The sequence below is a fragment of the Clarias gariepinus genome, chromosome 28, assembly GCF_024256425.1.
Source record: "Clarias gariepinus isolate MV-2021 ecotype Netherlands chromosome 28, CGAR_prim_01v2, whole genome shotgun sequence".
Taxonomy (NCBI): Eukaryota; Metazoa; Chordata; class Actinopteri; order Siluriformes; family Clariidae; genus Clarias; species Clarias gariepinus.
In genome coordinates, this window is record NC_071127.1 from 16,143,831 (window position 1) to 16,164,049 (window position 20,219).

Consider the following 20,219-nt stretch of genomic DNA (forward strand, 5'->3'; position numbering starts at 1 on the left):
TAGGGAAAATGCAGGAATGAATTCAACAGTTGGGAAAAGTATGGCATTTTGCCCTGAGAAACATTTCTGCTTTGTCCATGCCTTGTCATGCTCTTTTTGTCTTTGTGTTTGATTCCCTGAAGAATAAATAAGATTGAGTCAAATAAAAAAAAAGCCTTGGCCTTCACAGAGGTTAAAGCAGAAACAGGAACGCTCACTCAAGGCAGCAGTCGAGGGCAATCATTTCAGCTGATATTTGGCTAATTATTGGCCTGCTTAGTGAAGATGAGCAAGAACTACAGCTCATGAAGAACAGTCCTTGAGCTTGGTTACTTCTGTTTTTAAATTAAAGTGAGTAGAAGGAGGCAAGTGCAAATGCTTAAATTTAATTCCCTGAAGAATAAATGAGCTTCAAATTAAACTGAGTAGGAGGAGGCAAGTGCAAATGCTTGAATTCATATTCATTCTTTGTTAGTTTCCATGCAAAGCCCACCCACTTTATTCAGGCCTGACACGCCCACCATTAGGGGAGGAGCCCCAAGATTGTTTTATTCGACTGAGAAATACGTTATGCCATCACTAGAGCGTTTTTTTCTAGGTACCAGAGCCAGCCACCAGAGGAGGCACTTTCTTTGTCTTCAGTCCCTGGTGGTCTAGTGGCTAGGATTCGGCGCTCTCACCGCCGCGGCCCGGGTTCGATTCCCGGTCAGGGAAGTTAAGTTTTTCTGGACGGGTGGATCTCGAAGTTCAGAGCCAACAGAAAGGTGGCTAGCACTCATTGGCTCTACATAAAGAGAGATCCTTCGAGCCGGATTCGAACCAGCGACCTAAGGATGGCCATTGACAGTAGACTACAGTCCTCCGCTCTACCAACTGAGCTATCGAAGGTCAGGCTTCTTTCTCTGTAAACAAACCAAAACGAAAAGCCCAAAGTTGCTGCTGCAACTCTCTGTGTCTTTTCCAGTTTGGTTTAAAGCAGTAAAGGATTATCCTGAGTGTTCCGGAGCAGTAACTTTCATTGCCCATTTTGTTTAATTCTTAGGGAAAATGCAGGAATGAATTCAACAGTTGGGAAAAGTATGGCATTTTGCCCTGAGAAACATTTCTGCTTTGTCCATGCCTTGTCATGCTCTTTTTGTCTTTGTGTTTGATTCTCTGAAGAATAAATAAGATTGAGTCAAATAAAAAAAAAGCCTTGGCCTTCACAGAGGTTAAAGCAGAAACAGGAACGCTCACTCAAGACAGCAGTCGAGGGCAATCATTTCAGCTGATATTTGGCTAATTATTGGCCTGCTTAGTGAAGATGAGCAAGAACTACAGCTCATGAAGAACAGTCCGTGAGCTTGGTTACTTCTGTTTTTAAATTAAACTGAGTAGGAGGAGGCAAGTGCAAATGCTTGAATTCATATTTATTCTTTGTTTGTTTCCATGCAGAGCCCACCCACTTTATTCAGGCATGAAACGCCCACCATTAGGGGAGGAGCCCCAAGATTGTTTTATTCGACTGAGAAATACATTATGCCATCACTATAGCGTTTTTTTCTAGGTACCAGAGCCAGCCACCAGAGGAGGCACTTTCTTTGTCTTCAGTCCCTGGTGGTCTAGTGGCTAGGATTCGGCGCTCTCACCGCCGCCAGAAAGGTGGCTAGCACTCATTGGATCTACATAAAGCGAGATCCTTCGAGCCGGATTCGAACCAGCGACCTAAGGATGGCCATTGACAGTAGACTACAGTCCTCCGCTCTACCAACTGAGCTATCGAAGGTCAGGCATCTTTCTCTGTAAACAAACCAAAACGAAAAGCCCAAAGTTGCTGCTGCAACTCTCTGTGTCTTTTCCAGTTTGGTTTATAGCAGTAAAGGATTATCCTGAGTGTTCCGGAGCAGTAACTTTCATTGCCCATTTTGTTTAATTCTTAGGGAAAATGCAGGAATGAATTCAACAGTTGGGAAAAGCATGGCATTTTTCCATGAGAAACATTTCTGCTTTGTCCATGCCTTGTCATGCTCTTTTTGTCTTTGTGTTTGATTCCCTGAAGAATAAATAAGATTGAGTCAAATAAGAAAAAAAGCCTTGGCCTTCACAGAGGTTAAAGCAGAAACAGGAACGCTCACTCAAGGCAGCAGTCGAGGGCAATCATTTCAGCTGATATTTGGCTAATTATTGGCCTGCTTAGTGAAGATGAGCAAGAACTACAGCTCATGAAGAACAGTCCTTGAGCTTGGTTACTTCTGTTTTTAAATTAAAGTGAGTAGAAGGAGGCAAGTGCAAATGCTTAAAATTTAATTCCCTGAAGAATAAATGAGCTTCAAATTAAACTGAGTAGGAGGAGGCAAGTGCAAATGCTTGAATTCATATTCATTCTTTGTTAGTTTCCATGCAAAGCCCACCCACTTTATTCAGGCCTGACACGCCCACCATTAGGGGAGGAGCCCCAAGATTGTTTTATTCGACTGAGAAATACGTTATGCCATCACTAGAGCGTTTTTTTCTAGGTACCAGAGCCAGCCACCAGAGGAGGCACTTTCTTTGTCTTCAGTCCCTGGTGGTCTAGTGGCTAGGATTCGGCGCTCTCACCGCCGCCAGAAAGGTGGCTAGCACTCATTGGATCTACATAAAGAGAGATCCTTCGAGCCGGATTCGAACCAGCGACCTAAGGATGGCCATTGACAGTAGACTACAGTCCTCCGCTCTACCAACTGAGCTATCGAAGGTCAGGCATCTTTCTCTGTAAACAAACCAAAACGAAAAGCCCAAAGTTGCTGCTGCAACTCTCTGTGTCTTTTCCAGTTTGGTTTATAGCAGTAAAGGATTATCCTGAGTGTTCCGGAGCAGTAACTTTCATTGCCCATTTTGTTTAATTCTTAGGGAAAATGCAGGAATGAATTCAACAGTTGGGAAAAGCATGGCATTTTGCCCTGAGAAACATTTCTGCTTTGTCCATGCCTTGTCATGCTCTTTTTGTCTTTGTGTTTGATTCCCTGAAGAATAAATAAGATTGAGTCAAATAAAAAAAAAGCCTTGGCCTTCACAGAGGTTAAAGCAGAAACAGGAACGCTCACTCAAGGCAGCAGTCGAGGGCAATCATTTCAGCTGATATTTGGCTAATTATTGGCCTGCTTAGTGAAGATGAGCAAGAACTACAGCTCATGAAGAACAGTCCTTGAGCTTGGTTACTTCTGTTTTTAAATTAAAGTGAGTAGAAGGAGGCAAGTGCAAATGCTTGAATTCATATTCATTCTTTGTTTGTTTCCATGCAAAGCCCACCCACTTTATTCAGGCATGAAACGCCCACCATTAGGGGAGGAGCCCCAGGATTGTTTTATTCGACTGAGAAATACGTTATGCCATCACTAGAGCGTTTTTTTCTAGGTACCAGAGCCAGCCACCAGAGGAGGCACTTTCTTTGTCTTCAGTCCCTGGTGGTCTAGTGGCTAGGATTCGGCGCTCTCACCGCCGCCAGAAAGGTGGCTAGCACTCATTGGATCTACATAAAGAGAGATCCTTCGAGCCGGATTCGAACCAGCGACCTAAGGATGGCCATTGACAGTAGACTACAGTCCTCCGCTCTACCAACTGAGCTATCGAAGGTCAGGCTTCTTTCTCTGTAAACAAACCAAAACGAAAAGCCCAAAGTTGCTGCTGCAACTCTCTGTGTCTTTTCCAGTTTGGTTTAAAGCAGTAAAGGATTATCCTGAGTGTTCCGGAGCAGTAACTTTCATTGCCCATTTTGTTTAATTCTTAGGGAAAATGCAGGAATGAATTCAACAGTTGGGAAAAGTATGGCATTTTGCCCTGAGAAACATTTCTGCTTTGTCCATGCCTTGTCATGCTCTTTTTGTCTTTGTGTTTGATTCCCTGAAGAATAAATAAGATTGAGTCAAATAAAAAAAAAGCCTTGGCCTTCACAGAGGTTAAAGCAGAAACAGGAACGCTCACTCAAGGCAGCAGTCGAGGGCAATCATTTCAGCTGATATTTGGCTAATTATTGGCCTGCTTAGTGAAGATGAGCAAGAACTACAGCTCATGAAGAACAGTCCTTGAGCTTGGTTACTTCTGTTTTTAAATTAAAGTGAGTAGAAGGAGGCAAGTGCAAATGCTTAAATTTAATTCCCTGAAGAATAAATGAGCTTCAAATTAAACTGAGTAGGAGGAGGCAAGTGCAAATGCTTGAATTCATATTCATTCTTTGTTAGTTTCCATGCAAAGCCCACCCACTTTATTCAGGCCTGACACGCCCACCATTAGGGGAGGAGCCCCAAGATTGTTTTATTCGACTGAGAAATACGTTATGCCATCACTAGAGCGTTTTTTTCTAGGTACCAGAGCCAGCCACCAGAGGAGGCACTTTCTTTGTCTTCAGTCCCTGGTGGTCTAGTGGCTAGGATTCGGCGCTCTCACCGCCGCGGCCCGGGTTCGATTCCCGGTCAGGGAAGTTAAGTTTTTCTGGACGGGTGGATCTCGAAGTTCAGAGCCAACAGAAAGGTGGCTAGCACTCATTGGCTCTACATAAAGAGAGATCCTTCGAGCCGGATTCGAACCAGCGACCTAAGGATGGCCATTGACAGTAGACTACAGTCCTCCGCTCTACCAACTGAGCTATCGAAGGTCAGGCTTCTTTCTCTGTAAACAAACCAAAACGAAAAGCCCAAAGTTGCTGCTGCAACTCTCTGTGTCTTTTCCAGTTTGGTTTAAAGCAGTAAAGGATTATCCTGAGTGTTCCGGAGCAGTAACTTTCATTGCCCATTTTGTTTAATTCTTAGGGAAAATGCAGGAATGAATTCAACAGTTGGGAAAAGCATGGCATTTTGCCCTGAGAAACATTTCTGCTTTGTCCATGCCTTGTCATGCTCTTTTTGTCTTTGTGTTTGATTCCCTGAAGAATAAATAAGATTGAGTCAAATAAAAAAAAAGCCTTGGCCTTCACAGAGGTTAAAGCAGAAACAGGAACGCTCACTCAAGGCAGCAGTCGAGGGCAATCATTTCAGCTGATATTTGGCTAATTATTGGCCTGCTTAGTGAAGATGAGCAAGAACTACAGCTCATGAAGAACAGTCCTTGAGCTTGGTTACTTCTGTTTTTAAATTAAAGTGAGTAGAAGGAGGCAAGTGCAAATGCTTGAATTCATATTCATTCTTTGTTTGTTTCCATGCAAAGCCCACCCACTTTATTCAGGCATGAAACGCCCACCATTAGGGGAGGAGCCCCAGGATTGTTTTATTCGACTGAGAAATACGTTATGCCATCACTAGAGCGTTTTTTTCTAGGTACCAGAGCCAGCCACCAGAGGAGGCACTTTCTTTGTCTTCAGTCCCTGGTGGTCTAGTGGCTAGGATTCGGCGCTCTCACCGCCGCCAGAAAGGTGGCTAGCACTCATTGGATCTACATAAAGAGAGATCCTTCGAGCCGGATTCGAACCAGCGACCTAAGGATGGCCATTGACAGTAGACTACAGTCCTCCGCTCTACCAACTGAGCTATCGAAGGTCAGGCTTCTTTCTCTGTAAACAAACCAAAACGAAAAGCCCAAAGTTGCTGCTGCAACTCTCTGTGTCTTTTCCAGTTTGGTTTAAAGCAGTAAAGGATTATCCTGAGTGTTCCGGAGCAGTAACTTTCATTGCCCATTTTGTTTAATTCTTAGGGAAAATGCAGGAATGAATTCAACAGTTGGGAAAAGTATGGCATTTTGCCCTGAGAAACATTTCTGCTTTGTCCATGCCTTGTCATGCTCTTTTTGTCTTTGTGTTTGATTCCCTGAAGAATAAATAAGATTGAGTCAAATAAAAAAAAAGCCTTGGCCTTCACAGAGGTTAAAGCAGAAACAGGAACGCTCACTCAAGGCAGCAGTCGAGGGCAATCATTTCAGCTGATATTTGGCTAATTATTGGCCTGCTTAGTGAAGATGAGCAAGAACTACAGCTCATGAAGAACAGTCCTTGAGCTTGGTTACTTCTGTTTTTAAATTAAAGTGAGTAGAAGGAGGCAAGTGCAAATGCTTAAATTTAATTCCCTGAAGAATAAATGAGCTTCAAATTAAACTGAGTAGGAGGAGGCAAGTGCAAATGCTTGAATTCATATTCATTCTTTGTTAGTTTCCATGCAAAGCCCACCCACTTTATTCAGGCCTGACACGCCCACCATTAGGGGAGGAGCCCCAAGATTGTTTTATTCGACTGAGAAATACGTTATGCCATCACTAGAGCGTTTTTTTCTAGGTACCAGAGCCAGCCACCAGAGGAGGCACTTTCTTTGTCTTCAGTCCCTGGTGGTCTAGTGGCTAGGATTCGGCGCTCTCACCGCCGCGGCCCGGGTTCGATTCCCGGTCAGGGAAGTTAAGTTTTTCTGGACGGGTGGATCTCGAAGTTCAGAGCCAACAGAAAGGTGGCTAGCACTCATTGGCTCTACATAAAGAGAGATCCTTCGAGCCGGATTCGAACCAGCGACCTAAGGATGGCCATTGACAGTAGACTACAGTCCTCCGCTCTACCAACTGAGCTATCGAAGGTCAGGCTTCTTTCTCTGTAAACAAACCAAAACGAAAAGCCCAAAGTTGCTGCTGCAACTCTCTGTGTCTTTTCCAGTTTGGTTTAAAGCAGTAAAGGATTATCCTGAGTGTTCCGGAGCAGTAACTTTCATTGCCCATTTTGTTTAATTCTTAGGGAAAATGCAGGAATGAATTCAACAGTTGGGAAAAGTATGGCATTTTGCCCTGAGAAACATTTCTGCTTTGTCCATGCCTTGTCATGCTCTTTTTGTCTTTGTGTTTGATTCTCTGAAGAATAAATAAGATTGAGTCAAATAAAAAAAAAGCCTTGGCCTTCACAGAGGTTAAAGCAGAAACAGGAACGCTCACTCAAGGCAGCAGTCGAGGGCAATCATTTCAGCTGATATTTGGCTAATTATTGGCCTGCTTAGTGAAGATGAGCAAGAACTACAGCTCATGAAGAACAGTCCGTGAGCTTGGTTACTTCTGTTTTTAAATTAAACTGAGTAGGAGGAGGCAAGTGCAAATGCTTGAATTCATATTTATTCTTTGTTTGTTTCCATGCAGAGCCCACCCACTTTATTCAGGCATGAAACGCCCACCATTAGGGGAGGAGCCCCAAGATTGTTTTATTCGACTGAGAAATACATTATGCCATCACTATAGCGTTTTTTTCTAGGTACCAGAGCCAGCCACCAGAGGAGGCACTTTCTTTGTCTTCAGTCCCTGGTGGTCTAGTGGCTAGGATTCGGCGCTCTCACCGCCGCCAGAAAGGTGGCTAGCACTCATTGGATCTACATAAAGCGAGATCCTTCGAGCCGGATTCGAACCAGCGACCTAAGGATGGCCATTGACAGTAGACTACAGTCCTCCGCTCTACCAACTGAGCTATCGAAGGTCAGGCATCTTTCTCTGTAAACAAACCAAAACGAAAAGCCCAAAGTTGCTGCTGCAACTCTCTGTGTCTTTTCCAGTTTGGTTTATAGCAGTAAAGGATTATCCTGAGTGTTCCGGAGCAGTAACTTTCATTGCCCATTTTGTTTAATTCTTAGGGAAAATGCAGGAATGAATTCAACAGTTGGGAAAAGCATGGCATTTTTCCATGAGAAACATTTCTGCTTTGTCCATGCCTTGTCATGCTCTTTTTGTCTTTGTGTTTGATTCCCTGAAGAATAAATAAGATTGAGTCAAATAAAAAAAAAGCCTTGGCCTTCACAGAGGTTAAAGCAGAAACAGGAACGCTCACTCAAGGCAGCAGTCGAGGGCAATCATTTCAGCTGATATTTGGCTAATTATTGGCCTGCTTAGTGAAGATGAGCAAGAACTACAGCTCATGAAGAACAGTCCTTGAGCTTGGTTACTTCTGTTTTTAAATTAAAGTGAGTAGAAGGAGGCAAGTGCAAATGCTTAAAATTTAATTCCCTGAAGAATAAATGAGCTTCAAATTAAACTGAGTAGGAGGAGGCAAGTGCAAATGCTTGAATTCATATTCATTCTTTGTTAGTTTCCATGCAAAGCCCACCCACTTTATTCAGGCCTGACACGCCCACCATTAGGGGAGGAGCCCCAAGATTGTTTTATTCGACTGAGAAATACGTTATGCCATCACTAGAGCGTTTTTTTCTAGGTACCAGAGCCAGCCACCAGAGGAGGCACTTTCTTTGTCTTCAGTCCCTGGTGGTCTAGTGGCTAGGATTCGGCGCTCTCACCGCCGCCAGAAAGGTGGCTAGCACTCATTGGATCTACATAAAGAGAGATCCTTCGAGCCGGATTCGAACCAGCGACCTAAGGATGGCCATTGACAGTAGACTACAGTCCTCCGCTCTACCAACTGAGCTATCGAAGGTCAGGCATCTTTCTCTGTAAACAAACCAAAACGAAAAGCCCAAAGTTGCTGCTGCAACTCTCTGTGTCTTTTCCAGTTTGGTTTATAGCAGTAAAGGATTATCCTGAGTGTTCCGGAGCAGTAACTTTCATTGCCCATTTTGTTTAATTCTTAGGGAAAATGCAGGAATGAATTCAACAGTTGGGAAAAGCATGGCATTTTGCCCTGAGAAACATTTCTGCTTTGTCCATGCCTTGTCATGCTCTTTTTGTCTTTGTGTTTGATTCCCTGAAGAATAAATAAGATTGAGTCAAATAAAAAAAAAGCCTTGGCCTTCACAGAGGTTAAAGCAGAAACAGGAACGCTCACTCAAGGCAGCAGTCGAGGGCAATCATTTCAGCTGATATTTGGCTAATTATTGGCCTGCTTAGTGAAGATGAGCAAGAACTACAGCTCATGAAGAACAGTCCTTGAGCTTGGTTACTTCTGTTTTTAAATTAAAGTGAGTAGAAGGAGGCAAGTGCAAATGCTTGAATTCATATTCATTCTTTGTTTGTTTCCATGCAAAGCCCACCCACTTTATTCAGGCATGAAACGCCCACCATTAGGGGAGGAGCCCCAGGATTGTTTTATTCGACTGAGAAATACGTTATGCCATCACTAGAGCGTTTTTTTCTAGGTACCAGAGCCAGCCACCAGAGGAGGCACTTTCTTTGTCTTCAGTCCCTGGTGGTCTAGTGGCTAGGATTCGGCGCTCTCACCGCCGCCAGAAAGGTGGCTAGCACTCATTGGATCTACATAAAGAGAGATCCTTCGAGCCGGATTCGAACCAGCGACCTAAGGATGGCCATTGACAGTAGACTACAGTCCTCCGCTCTACCAACTGAGCTATCGAAGGTCAGGCTTCTTTCTCTGTAAACAAACCAAAACGAAAAGCCCAAAGTTGCTGCTGCAACTCTCTGTGTCTTTTCCAGTTTGGTTTAAAGCAGTAAAGGATTATCCTGAGTGTTCCGGAGCAGTAACTTTCATTGCCCATTTTGTTTAATTCTTAGGGAAAATGCAGGAATGAATTCAACAGTTGGGAAAAGTATGGCATTTTGCCCTGAGAAACATTTCTGCTTTGTCCATGCCTTGTCATGCTCTTTTTGTCTTTGTGTTTGATTCCCTGAAGAATAAATAAGATTGAGTCAAATAAAAAAAAAGCCTTGGCCTTCACAGAGGTTAAAGCAGAAACAGGAACGCTCACTCAAGGCAGCAGTCGAGGGCAATCATTTCAGCTGATATTTGGCTAATTATTGGCCTGCTTAGTGAAGATGAGCAAGAACTACAGCTCATGAAGAACAGTCCTTGAGCTTGGTTACTTCTGTTTTTAAATTAAAGTGAGTAGAAGGAGGCAAGTGCAAATGCTTAAATTTAATTCCCTGAAGAATAAATGAGCTTCAAATTAAACTGAGTAGGAGGAGGCAAGTGCAAATGCTTGAATTCATATTCATTCTTTGTTAGTTTCCATGCAAAGCCCACCCACTTTATTCAGGCCTGACACGCCCACCATTAGGGGAGGAGCCCCAAGATTGTTTTATTCGACTGAGAAATACGTTATGCCATCACTAGAGCGTTTTTTTCTAGGTACCAGAGCCAGCCACCAGAGGAGGCACTTTCTTTGTCTTCAATCCCTGGTGGTCTAGTGGCTAGGATTCGGCGCTCTCACCGCCGCGGCCCGGGTTCGATTCCCGGTCAGGGAAGTTAAGTTTTTCTGGACGGGTGGATCTCGAAGTTCAGAGCCAACAGAAAGGTGGCTAGCACTCATTGGCTCTACATAAAGAGAGATCCTTCGAGCCGGATTCGAACCAGCGACCTAAGGATGGCCATTGACAGTAGACTACAGTCCTCCGCTCTACCAACTGAGCTATCGAAGGTCAGGCTTCTTTCTCTGTAAACAAACCAAAACGAAAAGCCCAAAGTTGCTGCTGCAACTCTCTGTGTCTTTTCCAGTTTGGTTTAAAGCAGTAAAGGATTATCCTGAGTGTTCCGGAGCAGTAACTTTCATTGCCCATTTTGTTTAATTCTTAGGGAAAATGCAGGAATGAATTCAACAGTTGGGAAAAGTATGGCATTTTGCCCTGAGAAACATTTCTGCTTTGTCCATGCCTTGTCATGCTCTTTTTGTCTTTGTGTTTGATTCTCTGAAGAATAAATAAGATTGAGTCAAATAAAAAAAAAGCCTTGGCCTTCACAGAGGTTAAAGCAGAAACAGGAACGCTCACTCAAGGCAGCAGTCGAGGGCAATCATTTCAGCTGATATTTGGCTAATTATTGGCCTGCTTAGTGAAGATGAGCAAGAACTACAGCTCATGAAGAACAGTCCTTGAGCTTGGTTACTTCTGTTTTTAAATTAAACTGAGTAGGAGGAGGCAAGTGCAAATGCTTGAATTCATATTTATTCTTTGTTTGTTTCCATGCAAAGCCCACCCACTTTATTCAGGCATGAAACGCCCACCATTAGGGGAGGAGCCCCAAGATTGTTTTATTCGACTGAGAAATACGTTATGCCATCACTATAGCGTTTTTTTCTAGGTACCAGAGCCAGCCACCAGAGGAGGCACTTTCTTTGTCTTCAGTCCCTGGTGGTCTAGTGGCTAGGATTCGGCGCTCTCACCGCCGCCAGAAAGGTGGCTAGCACTCATTGGATCTACATAAAGCGAGATCCTTCGAGCCGGATTCGAACCAGCGACCTAAGGATGGCCATTGACAGTAGACTACACTACCAACTGAGCTATCGAAGGTCAGGCATCTTTCTCTGTAAACAAACCAAAACGAAAAGCCCAAAGTTGCTGCTGCAACTCTCTGTGTCTTTTCCAGTTTGGTTTATAGCAGTAAAGGATTATCCTGAGTGTTCCGGAGCAGTAACTTTCATTGCCCATTTTGTTTAATTCTTAGGGAAAATGCAGGAATGAATTCAACAGTTGGGAAAAGCATGGCATTTTTCCATGAGAAACATTTCTGCTTTGTCCATGCCTTGTCATGCTCTTTTTGTCTTTGTGTTTGATTCCCTGAAGAATAAATAAGATTGAGTCAAATAAAAAAAAAGCCTTGGCCTTCACAGAGGTTAAAGCAGAAACAGGAACGCTCACTCAAGGCAGCAGTCGAGGGCAATCATTTCAGCTGATATTTGGCTAATTATTGGCCTGCTTAGTGAAGATGAGCAAGAACTACAGCTCATGAAGAACAGTCCTTGAGCTTGGTTACTTCTGTTTTTAAATTAAAGTGAGTAGAAGGAGGCAAGTGCAAATGCTTAAAATTTAATTCCCTGAAGAATAAATGAGCTTCAAATTAAACTGAGTAGGAGGAGGCAAGTGCAAATGCTTGAATTCATATTCATTCTTTGTTAGTTTCCATGCAAAGCCCACCCACTTTATTCAGGCCTGACACGCCCACCATTAGGGGAGGAGCCCCAAGATTGTTTTATTCGACTGAGAAATACGTTATGCCATCACTAGAGCGTTTTTTTCTAGGTACCAGAGCCAGCCACCAGAGGAGGCACTTTCTTCGTCTTCAGTCCCTGGTGGTCTAGTGGCTAGGATTCGGCGCTCTCACCGCCGCGGCCCGGGTTCGATTCCCGGTCAGGGAAGTTAAGTTTTTCTGGACGGGTGGATCTCGAAGTTCAGAGCCAACAGAAAGGTGGCTAGCACTCATTGGCTCTACATAAAGAGAGATCCTTCGAGCCGGATTCGAACCAGCGACCTAAGGATGGCCATTGACAGTAGACTACAGTCCTCCGCTCTACCAACTGAGCTATCGAAGGTCAGGCTTCTTTCTCTGTAAACAAACCAAAACGAAAAGCCCAAAGTTGCTGCTGCAACTCTCTGTGTCTTTTCCAGTTTGGTTTAAAGCAGTAAAGGATTATCCTGAGTGTTCCGGAGCAGTAACTTTCATTGCCCATTTTGTTTAATTCTTAGGGAAAATGCAGGAATGAATTCAACAGTTGGGAAAAGTATGGCATTTTGCCCTGAGAAACATTTCTGCTTTGTCCATGCCTTGTCATGCTCTTTTTGTCTTTGTGTTTGATTCCCTGAAGAATAAATAAGATTGAGTCAAATAAAAAAAAAGCCTTGGCCTTCACAGAGGTTAAAGCAGAAACAGGAACGCTCACTCAAGGCAGCAGTCGAGGGCAATCATTTCAGCTGATATTTGGCTAATTATTGGCCTGCTTAGTGAAGATGAGCAAGAACTACAGCTCATGAAGAACAGTCCTTGAGCTTGGTTACTTCTGTTTTTAAATTAAACTGAGTAGGAGGAGGCAAGTGCAAATGCTTGAATTCATATTCATTCTTTGTTTGTTTCCATGCAAAGCCCACCCACTTTATTCAGGCATGAAACGCCCACCATTAGGGGAGGAGCCCCAAGATTGTTTTATTCGACTGAGAAATACGTTATGCCATCACTAGAGCGTTTTTTTCTAGGTACCAGAGCCAGCCACCAGAGGAGGCACTTTCTTTGTCTTCAGTCCCTGGTGGTCTAGTGGCTAGGATTCGGCGCTCTCACCTCCGCCAGAAAGGTGGCTAGCACTCATTGGATCTACATAAAGAGAGATCCTTCGAGCCAGCGACCTAAGGATGGCCATTGACAGTAGACTACAGTCCTCCGCTCTACCAACTGAGCTATCGAAGGTCAGGCATCTTTCTCTGTAAACAAACCAAAACGAAAAGCCCAAAGTTGCTGCTGCAACTCTCTGTGTCTTTTCCAGTTTGGTTTATAGCAGTAAAGGATTATCCTGAGTGTTCCGGAGCAGTAACTTTCATTGCCCATTTTGTTTAATTCTTAGGGAGAATGCAGGAATGAATTCAACAGTTGGGAAAAGCATGGCATTTTTCCATGAGAAACATTTCTGCTTTGTCCATGCCTTGTCATGCTCTTTTTGTCTTTGTGTTTGATTCCCTGAAGAATAAATAAGATTGAGTCAAATAAAAAAAAAGCCTTGGCCTTCACAGAGGTTAAAGCAGAAACAGGAACGCTCACTCAAGGCAGCAGTCGAGGGCAATCATTTCAGCTGATATTTGGCTAATTATTGGCCTGCTTAGTGAAGATGAGCAAGAACTACAGCTCATGAAGAACAGTCCTTGAGCTTGGTTACTTCTGTTTTTAAATTAAAGTGAGTAGAAGGAGGCAAGTGCAAATGCTTAAATTTAATTCCCTGAAGAATAAATGAGCTTCAAATTAAACTGAGTAGGAGGAGGCAAGTGCAAATGCTTGAATTCATATTCATTCTTTGTTAGTTTCCATGCAAAGCCCACCCACTTTATTCAGGCCTGACACGCCCACCATTAGGGGAGGAGCCCCAAGATTGTTTTATTCGACTGAGAAATACGTTATGCCATCACTAGAGCGTTTTTTTCTAGGTACCAGAGCCAGCCACCAGAGGAGGCACTTTCTTTGTCTTCAGTCCCTGGTGGTCTAGTGGCTAGGATTCGGCGCTCTCACCGCCGCGGCCCGGGTTCGATTCCCGGTCAGGGAAGTTAAGTTTTTCTGGACGGGTGGATCACGAAGTTCAGAGCCAACAGAAAGGTGGCTAGCACTCATTGGCTCTACATAAAGAGAGATCCTTCGAGCCGGATTCGAACCAGCGACCTAAGGATGGCCATTGACAGTAGACTACAGTCCTCCGCTCTACCAACTGAGCTATCGAAGGTCAGGCTTCTTTCTCTGTAAACAAACCAAAACGAAAAGCCCAAAGTTGCTGCTGCAACTCTCTGTGTCTTTTCCAGTTTGGTTTAAAGCAGTAAAGGATTATCCTGAGTGTTCCGGAGCAGTAACTTTCATTGCCCATTTTGTTTAATTCTTAGGGAAAATGCAGGAATGAATTCAACAGTTGGGAAAAGCATGGCATTTTGCCCTGAGAAACATTTCTGCTTTGTCCATGCCTTGTCATGCTCTTTTTGTCTTTGTGTTTGATTCCCTGAAGAATAAATAAGATTGAGTCAAATAAAAAAAAAGCCTTGGCCTTCACAGAGGTTAAAGCAGAGACAGGAACGCTCACTCAAGGCAGCAGTCGAGGGCAATCATTTCAGCTGATATTTGGCTAATTATTGGCCTGCTTAGTGAAGATGAGCAAGAACTACAGCTCATGAAGAACAGTCCTTGAGCTTGGTTACTTCTGTTTTTAAATTAAACTGAGTAGGAGGAGGCAAGTGCAAATGCTTGAATTCATATTCATTCTTTGTTTGTTTCCATGCAAAGCCCACCCACTTTATTCAGGCATGAAACGCCCACCATTAGGGGAGGAGCCCCAAGATTGTTTTATTCGACTGAGAAATACGTTATGCCATCACTAGAGCGTTTTTTTCTAGGTACCAGAGCCAGCCACCAGAGGAGGCACTTTCTTTGTCTTCAGTCCCTGGTGGTCTAGTGGCTAGGATTCGGCGCTCTCACCTCCGCCAGAAAGGTGGCTAGCACTCATTGGATCTACATAAAGAGAGATCCTTCGAGCCAGCGACCTAAGGATGGCCATTGACAGTAGACTACAGTCCTCCGCTCTACCAACTGAGCTATCGAAGGTCAGGCATCTTTCTCTGTAAACAAACCAAAACGAAAAGCCCAAAGTTGCTGCTGCAACTCTCTGTGTCTTTTCCAGTTTGGTTTATAGCAGTAAAGGATTATCCTGAGTGTTCCGGAGCAGTAACTTTCATTGCCCATTTTGTTTAATTCTTAGGGAGAATGCAGGAATGAATTCAACAGTTGGGAAAAGCATGGCATTTTTCCATGAGAAACATTTCTGCTTTGTCCATGCCTTGTCATGCTCTTTTTGTCTTTGTGTTTGATTCCCTGAAGAATAAATAAGATTGAGTCAAATAAAAAAAAAGCCTTGGCCTTCACAGAGGTTAAAGCAGAAACAGGAACGCTCACTCAAGGCAGCAGTCGAGGGCAATCATTTCAGCTGATATTTGGCTAATTATTGGCCTGCTTAGTGAAGATGAGCAAGAACTACAGCTCATGAAGAACAGTCCTTGAGCTTGGTTACTTCTGTTTTTAAATTAAAGTGAGTAGAAGGAGGCAAGTGCAAATGCTTAAATTTAATTCCCTGAAGAATAAATGAGCTTCAAATTAAACTGAGTAGGAGGAGGCAAGTGCAAATGCTTGAATTCATATTCATTCTTTGTTAGTTTCCATGCAAAGCCCACCCACTTTATTCAGGCCTGACACGCCCACCATTAGGGGAGGAGCCCCAAGATTGTTTTATTCGACTGAGAAATACGTTATGCCATCACTAGAGCGTTTTTTTCTAGGTACCAGAGCCAGCCACCAGAGCCAGCCACCAGAGGAGGCACTTTCTTTGTCTTCAGTCCCTGGTGGTCTAGTGGCTAGGATTCGGCGCTCTCACCGCCGCGGCCCGGGTTCGATTCCCGGTCAGGGAAGTTAAGTTTTTCTGGACGGGTGGATCTCGAAGTTCAGAGCCAACAGAAAGGTGGCTAGCACTCATTGGCTCTACATAAAGAGAGATCCTTCGAGCCGGATTCGAACCAACGACCTAAGGATGCCCATTGACAGTAGACTACAGTCCTCCGCTCTACCAACTGAGCTATCGAAGGTCAGGCTTCTTTCTCTGTAAACAAACCAAAACGAAAAGCCCAAAGTTGCTGCTGCAACTCTCTGTGTCTTTTCCAGTTTGGTTTAAAGCAGTAAAGGATTATCCTGAGTGTTCCGGAGCAGTAACTTTCATTGCCCATTTTGTTTAATTCTTAGGGAAAATGCAGGAATGAATTCAACAGTTGGGAAAAGCATGGCATTTTGCCCTGAGAAACATTTCTGCTTTGTCCATGCCTTGTCATGCTCTTTTTGTCTTTGTGTTTGATTCCCTGAAGAATAAATAAGATTGAGTCAAATAAAAAAAAAGCCTTGGCCTTCACAGAGGTTAAAGCAGAGACAGGAACGCTCACTCAAGGCAGCAGTTGAGGGCAATCATTTCAGCTGATATTTGGCTAATTATTGGCCTGCTTAGTGAAGATGAGCAAGAACTACAGCTCATGAAGAACAGTCCTTGAGCTTGGTTACTTCTGTTTTTAAATTAAAGTGAGTAGAAGGAGGCAAGTGCAAATGCTTAAATTTAATTCCCTGAAGAATAAATGAGCTTCAAATTAAACTGAGTAGGAGGAGGCAAGTGCAAATGCTTGAATTCATATTCATTCTTTGTTAGTTTCCATGCAAAGCCCACCCACTTTATTCAGGCCTGACACGCCCACCATTAGGGGAGGAGCCCCAAGATTGTTTTATTCGACTGAGAAATACGTTATGCCATCACTAGAGCGTTTTTTTCTAGGTACCAGAGCCAGCCACCAGAGGAGGCACTTTCTCTGTCTTCAGTCCCTGGTGGTCTAGTGGCTAGGATTCGGCGCTCTCACCGCCGCGGCCCGGGTTCGATTCCCGGTCAGGGAAGTTAAGTTTTTCTGGACGGGTGGATCTCGAAGTTCAGAGCCAACAGAAAGGTGGCTAGCACTCATTGGCTCTACATAAAGAGAGATCCTTCGAGCCGGATTCGAACCAGCGACCTAAGGATGGCCATTGACAGTAGACTACAGTCCTCCGCTCTACCAACTGAGCTATCGAAGGTCAGGCTTCTTTCTCTGTAAACAAACCAAAACGAAAAGCCCAAAGTTGCTGCTGCAACTCTCTGTGTCTGTTCCAGTTTGGTTTAAAGCAGTAAGGGATTATCCTGAGTGTTCCGGAGCAGTAACTTTCATTGCCCATTTTGTTTAATTCTTAGGGAAAATGCAGGAATGAATTCAACAGTTGGGAAAAGTATGGCATTTTGCCCTGAGAAACATTTCTGCTTTGTCCATGCCTTGTCATGCTCTTTTTGTCTTTGTGTTTGATTCCCTGAAGAATAAATAAGATTGAGTCAAATAAAAAAAAAGCCTTGGCCTTCACAGAGGTTAAAGCAGAAACAGGAACGCTCACTCAAGGCAGCAGTCGAGGGCAATCATTTCAGCTGATATTTGGCTAATTATTGGCCTGCTTAGTGAAGATGAGCAAGAACTACAGCTCATGAAGAACAGTCCTTGAGCTTGGTTACTTCTGTTTTTAAATTAAACTGAGTAGGAGGAGGCAAGTGCAAATGCTTGAATTCATATTCATTCTTTGTTTGTTTCCATGCAAAGCCCACCCACTTTATTCAGGCATGAAACGCCCACCATTAGGGGAGGAGCCCCAGGATTGTTTTATTCGACTGAGAAATACGTTATGCCATCACTAGAGCGTTTTTTTCTAGGTACCAGAGCCAGCCACCAGAGGAGGCACTTTCTTTGTCTTCAGTCCCTGGTGGTCTAGTGGCTAGGATTCGGCGCTCTCACCGCCGCCAGAAAGGTGGCTAGCACTCATTGGATCTACATAAAGAGAGATCCTTTGAGCCGGATTCGAACCAGCGACCTAAGGATGGCCATTGACAGTAGACTACAGTCCTCCGCTCTACCAACTGAGCTATCGAAGGTCAGGCATCTTTCTCTGTAAACAAACCAAAACGAAAAGCCCAAAGTTGCTGCTGCAACTCTCTGTGTCTTTTCCAGTTTGGTTTATAGCAGTAAAGGATTATCCTGAGTGTTCCGGAGCAGTAACTTACATTGCCCATTTTGTTTAATTCTTAGGGAAAATGCAGGAATGAATTCAACAGTTGGGAAAAGCATGGCATTTTTCCATGAGAAACATTTCTGCTTTGTCCATGCCTTGTCATGCTCTTTTTGTCTTTGTGTTTGATTCCCTGAAGAATAAATAAGATTGAGTCAAATAAAAAAAAAGCCTTGGCCTTCACAGAGGTTAAAGCAGAAACAGGAACGCTCACTCAAGGCAGCAGTTGAGGGCAATCATTTCAGCTGATATTTGGCTAATTATTGGCCTGCTTAGTGAAGATGAGCAAGAACTACAGCTCATGAAGAACAGTCCTTGAGCTTGGTTACTTCTGTTTTTAAATTAAAGTGAGTAGAAGGAGGCAAGTGCAAATGCTTAAATTTAATTCCCTGAAGAATAAATGAGCTTCAAATTAAACTGAGTAGGAGGAGGCAAGTGCAAATGCTTGAATTCATATTCATTCTTTGTTAGTTTCCATGCAAAGCCCACCCACTTTATTCAGGCCTGACACGCCCACCATTAGGGGAGGAGCCCCAAGATTGTTTTATTCGACTGAGAAATACGTTATGCCATCACTAGAGCGTTTTTTTCTAGGTACCAGAGCCAGCCACCAGAGGAGGCACTTTCTCTGTCTTCAGTCCCTGGTGGTCTAGTGGCTAGGATTCGGCGCTCTCACCGCCGCGGCCCGGGTTCGATTCCCGGTCAGGGAAGTTAAGTTTTTCTGGACGGGTGGATCTCGAAGTTCAGAGCCAACAGAAAGGTGGCTAGCACTCATTGGCTCTACATAAAGAGAGATCCTTCGAGCCGGATTCGAACCAGCGACCTAAGGATGGCCATTGACAGTAGACTACAGTCCTCCGCTCTACCAACTGAGCTATCGAAGGTCAGGCTTCTTTCTCTGTAAACAAACCAAAACGAAAAGCCCAAAGTTGCTGCTGCAACTCTCTGTGTCTGTTCCAGTTTGGTTTAAAGCAGTAAAGGATTATCCTGAGTGTTCCGGAGCAGTAACTTTCATTGCCCATTTTGTTTAATTCTTAGGGAAAATGCAGGAATGAATTCAACAGTTGGGAAAAGTATGGCATTTTGCCCTGAGAAACATTTCTGCTTTGTCCATGCCTTGTCATGCTCTTTTTGTCTTTGTGTTTGATTCCCTGAAGAATAAATAAGATTGAGTCAAATAAAAAAAAAGCCTTGGCCTTCACAGAGGTTAAAGCAGAAACAGGAACGCTCACTCAAGGCAGCAGTCGAGGGCAATCATTTCAGCTGATATTTGGCTAATTATTGGCCTGCTTAGTGAAGATGAGCAAGAACTACAGCTCATGAAGAACAGTCCTTGAGCTTGGTTACTTCTGTTTTTAAATTAAACTGAGTAGGAGGAGGCAAGTGCAAATGCTTGAATTCATATTCATTCTTTGTTTGTTTCCATGCAAAGCCCACCCACTTTATTCAGGCATGAAACGCCCACCATTAGGGGAGGAGCCCCAGGATTGTTTTATTCGACTGAGAAATACGTTATGCCATCACTAGAGCGTTTTTTTCTAGGTACCAGAGCCAGCCACCAGAGGAGGCACTTTCTTTGTCTTCAGTCCCTGGTGGTCTAGTGGCTAGGATTCGGCGCTCTCACCGCCGCCAGAAAGGTGGCTAGCACTCATTGGATCTACATAAAGAGAGATCCTTTGAGCCGGATTCGAACCAGCGACCTAAGGATGGCCATTGACAGTAGACTACAGTCCTCCGCTCTACCAACTGAGCTATCGAAGGTCAGGCATCTTTCTCTGTAAACAAACCAAAACGAAAAGCCCAAAGTTGCTGCTGCAACTCTCTGTGTCTTTTCCAGTTTGGTTTATAGCAGTAAAGGATTATCCTGAGTGTTCCGGAGCAGTAACTTTCATTGCCCATTTTGTTTAATTCTTAGGGAGAATGCAGGAATGAATTCAACAGTTGGGAAAAGCATGGCATTTTTCCATGAGAAACATTTCTGCTTTGTCCATGCCTTGTCATGCTCTTTTTGTCTTTGTGTTTGATTCCCTGAAGAATAAATAAGATTGAGTCAAATAAAAAAAAAGCCTTGGCCTTCACAGAGGTTAAAGCAGAAACAGGAACGCTCACTCAAGGCAGCAGTCGAGGGCAATCATTTCAGCTGATATTTGGCTAATTATTGGCCTGCTTAGTGAAGATGAGCAAGAACTACAGCTCATGAAGAACAGTCCTTGAGCTTGGTTACTTCTGTTTTTAAATTAAAGTGAGTAGAAGGAGGCAAGTGCAAATGCTTAAATTTAATTCCCTGAAGAATAAATGAGCTTCAAATTAAACTGAGTAG

General features: G+C 43.7%; 24 non-coding genes across 24 annotated transcripts; 9 read left to right on the forward strand and 15 right to left on the reverse strand.

Moving 5' to 3' along the window:
- Nucleotides 1–621: 621 nt before the first annotated feature.
- On the forward strand, nt 622–693 carry trnae-cuc (transfer RNA glutamic acid (anticodon CUC)). Its single transcript has one exon. It is a non-coding gene; the product is annotated as a tRNA-Glu (tRNA).
- An 85-nt stretch (nt 694–778) lies between these two features.
- trnay-gua (transfer RNA tyrosine (anticodon GUA)) lies at nt 779–867 on the reverse strand. Its single transcript is given in 2 exon segments — nt 779–814; nt 831–867. It is a non-coding gene; the product is annotated as a tRNA-Tyr (tRNA).
- Nucleotides 868–1,655: 788 nt separating this feature from the next.
- On the reverse strand, nt 1,656–1,744 carry trnay-gua (transfer RNA tyrosine (anticodon GUA)). Its single transcript is given in 2 exon segments — nt 1,656–1,691; nt 1,708–1,744. It is a non-coding gene; the product is annotated as a tRNA-Tyr (tRNA).
- An 860-nt stretch (nt 1,745–2,604) lies between these two features.
- trnay-gua (transfer RNA tyrosine (anticodon GUA)) lies at nt 2,605–2,693 on the reverse strand. Its single transcript is given in 2 exon segments — nt 2,605–2,640; nt 2,657–2,693. It is a non-coding gene; the product is annotated as a tRNA-Tyr (tRNA).
- A 788-nt stretch (nt 2,694–3,481) lies between these two features.
- trnay-gua (transfer RNA tyrosine (anticodon GUA)) lies at nt 3,482–3,570 on the reverse strand. Its single transcript is given in 2 exon segments — nt 3,482–3,517; nt 3,534–3,570. It is a non-coding gene; the product is annotated as a tRNA-Tyr (tRNA).
- Nucleotides 3,571–4,342: 772 nt separating this feature from the next.
- trnae-cuc (transfer RNA glutamic acid (anticodon CUC)) lies at nt 4,343–4,414 on the forward strand. The gene has a single exon. It is a non-coding gene; the product is annotated as a tRNA-Glu (tRNA).
- An 85-nt stretch (nt 4,415–4,499) lies between these two features.
- Nucleotides 4,500–4,588, reverse strand: trnay-gua (transfer RNA tyrosine (anticodon GUA)). Its single transcript is given in 2 exon segments — nt 4,500–4,535; nt 4,552–4,588. It is a non-coding gene; the product is annotated as a tRNA-Tyr (tRNA).
- Nucleotides 4,589–5,376: 788 nt separating this feature from the next.
- On the reverse strand, nt 5,377–5,465 carry trnay-gua (transfer RNA tyrosine (anticodon GUA)). The gene is given in 2 exon segments: nt 5,377–5,412; nt 5,429–5,465. It is a non-coding gene; the product is annotated as a tRNA-Tyr (tRNA).
- Nucleotides 5,466–6,237: 772 nt separating this feature from the next.
- On the forward strand, nt 6,238–6,309 carry trnae-cuc (transfer RNA glutamic acid (anticodon CUC)). The gene has a single exon. It is a non-coding gene; the product is annotated as a tRNA-Glu (tRNA).
- Nucleotides 6,310–6,394: 85 nt separating this feature from the next.
- On the reverse strand, nt 6,395–6,483 carry trnay-gua (transfer RNA tyrosine (anticodon GUA)). Its single transcript is given in 2 exon segments — nt 6,395–6,430; nt 6,447–6,483. It is a non-coding gene; the product is annotated as a tRNA-Tyr (tRNA).
- Nucleotides 6,484–7,271: 788 nt separating this feature from the next.
- trnay-gua (transfer RNA tyrosine (anticodon GUA)) lies at nt 7,272–7,360 on the reverse strand. Its single transcript is given in 2 exon segments — nt 7,272–7,307; nt 7,324–7,360. It is a non-coding gene; the product is annotated as a tRNA-Tyr (tRNA).
- An 859-nt stretch (nt 7,361–8,219) lies between these two features.
- Nucleotides 8,220–8,308, reverse strand: trnay-gua (transfer RNA tyrosine (anticodon GUA)). The gene is given in 2 exon segments: nt 8,220–8,255; nt 8,272–8,308. It is a non-coding gene; the product is annotated as a tRNA-Tyr (tRNA).
- A 788-nt stretch (nt 8,309–9,096) lies between these two features.
- Nucleotides 9,097–9,185, reverse strand: trnay-gua (transfer RNA tyrosine (anticodon GUA)). Its single transcript is given in 2 exon segments — nt 9,097–9,132; nt 9,149–9,185. It is a non-coding gene; the product is annotated as a tRNA-Tyr (tRNA).
- Nucleotides 9,186–9,957: 772 nt separating this feature from the next.
- trnae-cuc (transfer RNA glutamic acid (anticodon CUC)) lies at nt 9,958–10,029 on the forward strand. Its single transcript has one exon. It is a non-coding gene; the product is annotated as a tRNA-Glu (tRNA).
- Nucleotides 10,030–10,114: 85 nt separating this feature from the next.
- Nucleotides 10,115–10,203, reverse strand: trnay-gua (transfer RNA tyrosine (anticodon GUA)). The gene is given in 2 exon segments: nt 10,115–10,150; nt 10,167–10,203. It is a non-coding gene; the product is annotated as a tRNA-Tyr (tRNA).
- Nucleotides 10,204–11,843: 1,640 nt separating this feature from the next.
- trnae-cuc (transfer RNA glutamic acid (anticodon CUC)) lies at nt 11,844–11,915 on the forward strand. Its single transcript has one exon. It is a non-coding gene; the product is annotated as a tRNA-Glu (tRNA).
- An 85-nt stretch (nt 11,916–12,000) lies between these two features.
- Nucleotides 12,001–12,089, reverse strand: trnay-gua (transfer RNA tyrosine (anticodon GUA)). The gene is given in 2 exon segments: nt 12,001–12,036; nt 12,053–12,089. It is a non-coding gene; the product is annotated as a tRNA-Tyr (tRNA).
- Nucleotides 12,090–13,727: 1,638 nt separating this feature from the next.
- trnae-cuc (transfer RNA glutamic acid (anticodon CUC)) lies at nt 13,728–13,799 on the forward strand. Its single transcript has one exon. It is a non-coding gene; the product is annotated as a tRNA-Glu (tRNA).
- An 85-nt stretch (nt 13,800–13,884) lies between these two features.
- Nucleotides 13,885–13,973, reverse strand: trnay-gua (transfer RNA tyrosine (anticodon GUA)). The gene is given in 2 exon segments: nt 13,885–13,920; nt 13,937–13,973. It is a non-coding gene; the product is annotated as a tRNA-Tyr (tRNA).
- A 1,651-nt stretch (nt 13,974–15,624) lies between these two features.
- trnae-cuc (transfer RNA glutamic acid (anticodon CUC)) lies at nt 15,625–15,696 on the forward strand. The gene has a single exon. It is a non-coding gene; the product is annotated as a tRNA-Glu (tRNA).
- Nucleotides 15,697–16,642: 946 nt separating this feature from the next.
- trnae-cuc (transfer RNA glutamic acid (anticodon CUC)) lies at nt 16,643–16,714 on the forward strand. Its single transcript has one exon. It is a non-coding gene; the product is annotated as a tRNA-Glu (tRNA).
- Nucleotides 16,715–16,799: 85 nt separating this feature from the next.
- Nucleotides 16,800–16,888, reverse strand: trnay-gua (transfer RNA tyrosine (anticodon GUA)). The gene is given in 2 exon segments: nt 16,800–16,835; nt 16,852–16,888. It is a non-coding gene; the product is annotated as a tRNA-Tyr (tRNA).
- Nucleotides 16,889–18,537: 1,649 nt separating this feature from the next.
- On the forward strand, nt 18,538–18,609 carry trnae-cuc (transfer RNA glutamic acid (anticodon CUC)). Its single transcript has one exon. It is a non-coding gene; the product is annotated as a tRNA-Glu (tRNA).
- Nucleotides 18,610–18,694: 85 nt separating this feature from the next.
- Nucleotides 18,695–18,783, reverse strand: trnay-gua (transfer RNA tyrosine (anticodon GUA)). The gene is given in 2 exon segments: nt 18,695–18,730; nt 18,747–18,783. It is a non-coding gene; the product is annotated as a tRNA-Tyr (tRNA).
- Between the last annotated feature and the right edge of the window lie 1,436 nt (nt 18,784–20,219).